This window comes from Sus scrofa, chromosome Y, assembly GCF_054392235.1.
Source record: "Sus scrofa isolate SSC_HxYL_T2T_F1_AM1 chromosome Y, Sscrofa_HxYL_maternal_Yorkshire_Landrace_v2.0, whole genome shotgun sequence".
Classification (NCBI taxonomy): domain Eukaryota; kingdom Metazoa; phylum Chordata; class Mammalia; order Artiodactyla; family Suidae; genus Sus; species Sus scrofa.
In genome coordinates this window covers 42,852,661-42,859,608 of record NC_139402.1, presented here as the reverse complement: position 1 = coordinate 42,859,608, position 6,948 = coordinate 42,852,661, and positions in this window count along the sequence as shown.

Genomic DNA, 6,948 nt, shown 5'->3' with positions numbered 1-6,948 from the left:
GAGATTGTAAACTGTGTATTCCTGGGAAGCAGTTCTTGAACCACCGTGTTGAGCCTGACACACGTTCAGGGGAAGAGCCATCCTTGTGTAGAGAGCAGGTGGGCACAGAGGAGGTGGAGTTGCCTTGCATCTGAGAAGTTCAGGCCCGATGGTTGCCATGGCAATGGCATGCTGCCCACCAAGCCTTGTGACACCACAGACCCTCTGTGAGAAGAGAGGCGAGGGATGGGCCCAAAGTGGGAAGCTCTCACCGTCACCCCTCAATGGTTGTACCTCGGGCAGCCTGAGCTCATGATCTGGAGGTATGTTGATACTAAATTAAAGGAGGATCCATTGGATGTATTGCACATTATGATGATAAGTATGCTTTCCAGCATTCTTCTCGTGGCCCCCATTCTCCTCAGGCTCCTGAGGAAATAAATATCCACTGCTCAGGCTTGTTTTAGGATTATGATATATCTGACAGGGACCAGTGAGCTTATCACTTCCAGTCTTTTCCAACAGGGGAAAAAAGCCTCCTAGGTATGACCGGGATGATAAATCTCATTCCAGAGCTCAAACAATGAAAATAGGCCCCTCTGCCTTCAACCAAGGACGAGGCCCTCCATATCAACCCTGAGGAAATATTGGACTAGGGGGAAGGACCATTCCCTGCTTCGGAACATACACGTCAATAGATGAAATCACAAACTAGCTACCCACAGTAACAAATTTCCCGAGTATGACGCTGGGATACGTCTGGTGGCTATTTCACAGGTTGATAAGAAGACGTCCTGCCTACTGGGGTGCTGGATGGAAGTGGGTTGACTAGTTGCACTGCTGGCTTTTTTGTGGGGTACACAGTTGTCAGGAATTTGAGAAGTGTCTCTTCTTCTCTTCCGTGAGCCATGTGGTGAGGGCTGTATGGCAGGTCTTGAGGTTTCCCTCTTGGACGAGAAGAGCCTCTGGCCTGCCAATTGAGGGTCTAGAGAAGGAGGAGGATGGTCCCAAATGGAGACTGGTTTGAGGGACCGAATCCTTGAACTCTGTCCCATTGTCATTCAGACCATGCTGAAAGGTGCTCAGACCCCTTCTTAGATGCCAATTCACTGAGACATGGAGAGTCAGAAACTTCCTGTCCTAACTCCCCTAAGAGAGAGTCGAGAGATCCACCTCACCAGCAACCTCACAGACCTGATGACACACGTGGGGTGTGCTGCAGAGAAGTGAATTCTCACTCGGTCCCTTATGTGTAGGTGGTTGCAAAGATGTTGATCTCGGAGTCAAATCTGTGACCATGTAGAACGCAGTACAAGTGGGATGGTTATCTCTCAGTGTGAAGGGCTGACAATGGTAGATAGTGGTACCCTGTGTAAGGTGGAATATCTCCATACAAACAGAGGAGTTATTTTAGGAAAAATGCTGTCATTTTTGATAGGAGTTTGGAAGACTGATGGAACAACTTGGTAAAGAATTTGACTGCTCCCCTGGCTGAGATAGGCCAACCTGGACCAGCACAGATAACCTTGGATGAGGAGGATTGGAGAGAATGTGAAGGGAGGAAGAAGATGAGAGATAGAGAGAGAGAGAGAGAGATATGGATACAAGCCACATTCCAGGGCACAATTTCATTCCCAAGCCCTTGTCTGTATTTTTGTGGACTATTAAACACAAAGGCTATATCAGGACTCTTGCATGAGATTTTCACTCGTTCTTGGCCTGTCTCTAGAAATAGGTCGGTTGGAAGCAGTCCTACCTGCGGAGCACCCATGTCTTCTCAAAGGACACGAGGTGTGTGTCCTGGTAAGTGACACACTATATGTTCCCTAAGCGGAAAAGTCCGTTCCTATTGAAATGGCAGCTAATAGAGTGTTCTCCTCAGTCGTTCCTTGATTTCATTGTCCAGGGGATTTTGTTTGGGTGTTTGGAATGACATCTTTTCTCTCCAAAGGAGATTCTGTACTGTGTATTCGTGTGAGGCAGTGACTGAGAAAGCACTTGACCCTGAAGTGCCGCACATGTTATAGGAGATCCATCATGATAGAGCAAATTGGGTTCCCCATTGTGTAGAGTTGCCTTCCTTCTGAAAGGTGCAGTCCCAGAGCGGGCCATGGCACTGGTATGATGCCCATGGAGCCATGTGATCCAACAAACTCTGTGAGAAAAGAGGTGTGTGATGGGCCATATGTGGGACATTCTCCCCCTCAAACCTTGAGAGTTCAATGAGGGACACCATGAGCTCTTGCTCTGGAGGTCTGTCGAAGTTGATGGAAAGGAGGATCCATCAGATGGGTGGTCCTCTTGGATGAACACTATTATCTCCATCTGTAGACTCATAGCCACCACTCTCATCAGGCTCCCAAGCTCAATGTGGATTCTAGAGGCTTGGTGTTTGAACATGTGATATCTTCAGGGGATCCGTGGGCAGAATACGTCAAGGGAGTTCCTACTTGTGAAAAATGAATTGTGCCTCACGGCCATTTAAACAAGTTATCCTGGTGCACAAACAAGGAAACCATGCCCCAATGCTCTCCCCCAAGCAGGAGGCCCTGGATGGAACCCCTGAAGAAGACAGTCCCAATGGGGCATTTTCAGCTCCACACTCCTGAATCCATATTTCCATAGCCTAAGCCACAGGGGAGCCTGCCGGGTCCAGCTCAGCAGGATGGGGAAGAACGGGTGCTGTGGAACTTAAAGAAAAATAGTTAATATAATACAAGACACAGAGACATTTATCTTAAGTAAAGGTGGGAACCGGGAAACTCAAGGTCTCAGGGACCAAGAGCGAGGGACTCAAGTTCTCAGGGACCAAGAGCACCGGGGAACTCCAAATCTCAGGGACCAAGAGCACCGCCTCAAGAAACCACACTGCTTTTATTGTGATATTAAGTGAGGAGTGGCTATGGGTGAATGATACAGGGTTTGTTTGCTATTATATAAGTTCTTTTACTATTTAGAAAGCCACTTAAGTGGTAAAGGGTTAAGCTCTTACTCTGACCTCTAGGCACATAACAGTACTTAAGCTTAAGTCATTTATGCCTTTAGGTCTTTCCTCTTAAGCTTAAGTCATTTACCAGCACTGTGACTGTTTTTCCAAGAAGGAAGATGGGATAAAGTAAGACAAGAAGATGGGATAAAGTAAAGAAGGACAAGATGGAGTTTTCAAGGAAACGTGTCTTGCAACATCTCCCCCTTTTTGTTTTTGCGGGAAGACAAAAATAGTTCTTGAAACTTTTTTCACTTCTTCTTGAATTATTCGCTTAGACAGAACACAGTCCAAGTTAAGTCTCAGAGTTCAAGTTAAGTCTCACGTGGAACTCCTCGGGCTTCCGCCGTGCATAGACCGATCAACTTCCACGGGTGGCCAGAGCAGGGTTTAGCACTCTGATGATGACAAAAGGAGTCTCTGGAACTTGACCATGAAGATTCTCGAGGTGCTGTACAGCCTCCCTGGTGTCCATGTCAGCAGCGGATGCAACCTTCTTCACTCTAATGTGATGGATCCATGGGGCAATACCTGCAACCTTTATAGCAGTTGGGCTTGCTATGCAACCCTCAGTTTGCAAATGTTAATAAATAGCCACAAAGAATGTATCAAAGCCCATATCCCTACACTGACTACCTGAGTTGAAAATCTACCTTAATTCCCCCCCTTTGAGTTGGAGACTCTAACTGTGGGAAAAGGGGCGACGACCGCTCTAACTTCTTCCTGCTGAAAAGGGGCGTCGTTAGGGGAAAGCAGTTAGGTCTCCACTCATGGAATGGTCAAGTGGGCTTTGATAACATTGCTTTGGATACCTCAAAGAAATATTTTCACCAGGAGGAGGAGGTCAGCGGGTTCCACAGGGCAGCTCCAAAAACTGGAGCTGGATTGACAGCTCATGAATCTACTGATGATGATCTAGCAGGGAATTACACACATTCTGTGAACAATCAGGAATACAACATTTAGATTTTATAATAGCACAGGTAACTCATGATTCTTCTGATTTCTCTGGCTGGTTATGAAACATTTGTATGCCTTGGTCAGCATGCAATGGAAAGCTACCTTATGTCCTTTTGAACAGTATGATTTATGGCATCACTTTAAAGTTAACTTACTCAAATATATTCTAAACAGTCCCCACCATGTTCAAAATTCTCTTCTCAACGTCCACTTGTCACACACCTTGTATCACTTTCTGTATCCATATTAGTCTGTCCCTTATTTTCCAAGTAGAGCAATCAGCTGAAGACAGACTATCTTTCTTTTGCCTTAATAAGATGCAATTCCATTCCTCATTCCTTCTATATTGAAAACACACTCATTCTACTTTTCTAAAGCAACCATGGACTCTCCTTTATAATTTCTAAAAACACGTGTTTTTCTTATAGAAACCATCTCAAGGTGGCACTGATCATATTGTTTCATCATTCTAAAGACCTTTAGTTTCTGTTTAGTAACTGATGTTTCAGTGTCTCATTTGACTTCTGTTAAACCTAGGTACGATAAGATATTATACCTAATGTTGACAACTGTAACAACATGTATGTAGTTACCTTCCATATTTTAAGAATTTCTAAAAGAGAAGTTGGACTCTGAAACAATCAGAAAGGTATTGAGAAAAGAAAATGGATTCCCCGTCACAACTCAAAGGTTGTGTAAAGAATTTTGTAACCGGCATGCCAGAAATATAAATGTGGCAGATTCATGAGGGAGGGGCCCAGGATTGGAGAGGAGGACTGAAAAGTGGCTCTGTATTCCTACATTTAGAGTCACCCAGGGCTATGTGGTGATAAGGACAGGAGCCATTATGGAAATGTTCCATCAGTCTTGATCCTGGGCCTGAGGGGTCAACCATAGAGACCTTCGTCTTCAGGGGCAATCCCTCTTCCAGTGATCTCTGAGTCTTGGGGCATTCCCATTTAAAAGGTCCCTCTTTTCCTCAGAGGAAACAGACTCCGGGCATAGGTCTCTGCCCTAGTCCTCTCACCTTGGAAACTCCCAGGTTGACTCCCTGTAGCGCCATAACCAGAGCCTCAGTCTTTTCTCAGTCTCTCTTCTTGTTCTCTTTTCATTCTTCCTGGCCCTGATTATAACATACTCTGAGGAGGTGCTCCAGATCCTGATCAGGGCCAAAAGCCAATTTTTTTTGGAGCTTTCTCCATATAACTGGCACCGGCTGAGCTATGAATTTATCCTTAAGAATTATTTGGCCCTCCATTGTTTCTGGGTTCCTTTGTATGTTTTCTCAATGCCCTTCTGAGTCTTGCTAAGAAAGCTGATGGACTCTCTCATTAAATCTTCAATAGTTTTTAATGGGTTTTACTCATGAGGCTTTTAATCCCTGTACTATACAAGTAATAAAATGATTTCTATGCCAGTTGTGAGAATACTCACTGCGATGGAAACCAAAGTAAAGAGAGCTAGGACCAAATTATTTGGAGTGAGAGGCTTTCCTTTTCTTAGTAGATTATCAGCTTCTCGGGTTAGATGTTTGATTTGACCTCAAGTGGGAAGATGAGGAAGATGAGCCCTCATCATCCTCCTTCTGGGGTCTGGAGTCAAGGGATGCTTCACAAGCTTGCCCATGAAATGGTTTGATTCTTCTATATGGCCCTTCTCTAATTGTTCTTGGACCAGATCACTTAAAACCTTTAATTTTTCTGAAGAAAGAGGCCACTGCTCAACCCAAACTGGTTTTTCTGTAGTCCATTTCAGTCGAATAGGTTCAGGAGAAACATAATTATTTTTACAAGCAGTGGCCGCTAATGAAAAGGCCGATATCCCAAACCAGATTTGTCCATTTTAATCTCAGATTCAATAGGTTCCACTCTCCCCTGATGATGTCTTCCTAATCCCAATCTGGGAATGTAACCCTGTTTCTGCAACATTTTTTGGCTTTGATGACTATATTGATCTACTGGCGGTAAGTAAATTTCTGCATGCCACTGTTGTAATAAATCTCTTCCCCATAGATTGATAGGGAGTTGAGCAACATAAGGTTTCAATCTAGCTGGCTGCCCATCTGGTCCTTCACAATTAAGCCATTGGGCACTCTTTTTGAGACCCTCTGCTTTTCCTAACCCAGTGACTTCAATATCAGCTGGCTGAAGAGGCCAGGCGTCTGGCCAATGTAAATGGCTAATGATTGAAACATCAGCACCAGTATCAATCAATCCTCTAAAAGACTTCCCATTTATGATAACTTGACAAGTGGGTCGTTCCTCTAGGACCTTTTCTGATAAAAACACTCCTGCCCCTCCTGTGGTATTGAATCTCTTCTGTCTAAAATTATTCCTGTCTTTTTTTTTCTGGACTCTAGGTAAAATTAAGATTTGAGCAATCCGATCCCCTTTTTTAATTTTCCAAGGAATCGTAGTGGAAACCATCACTTGTACTTTATCATCCCCGATATTATCCAATATCCTGGTATGAACTCGAATTCCTTGTTCTGTTAGCTCTGCCCTTCCTATTATCAATCCTATTGTATCTGATGGTAATGGATTTTCCAACTTGGTTGTAATAGAAGTAGGAGTTTCACTAGGAAGGAGAATTAAATCCTGTAAACTAGGGAGATCTACTGTGATGTCGAACGCTGGTGCAGAGCGTAGTTCCAGGGAATCTGGCTCTTGTTCTGAATGGGGAAAGCTTCCTTGGTTGACGGGGCTGGAAGCTTGCCCCGAGAATAGTTTCCCAACAAGGGGGTTCCATCTTTATGAAAGATGGACCGGCACTGGTTAGCCCAGTGATTTCCTTTATTACATCTTGGACATAGTCTGGGCTGTTTATTATTGTTACTAGAAGGTGCTGAAGCTCCATGAAAGAAAGGTCGGGCTCGTGGAAGAGCACGACATTGTTTTTTAATATGTCCTGTCTTACCACAATTAAAACATTTTCCTGAAAATTTGTCTTTAACTTTTAAATTAGCCATTGCTTGGGCTAGCATTGAGGCCTTAAAAGACTCCGTCCCCACTCCCTGACAGGCT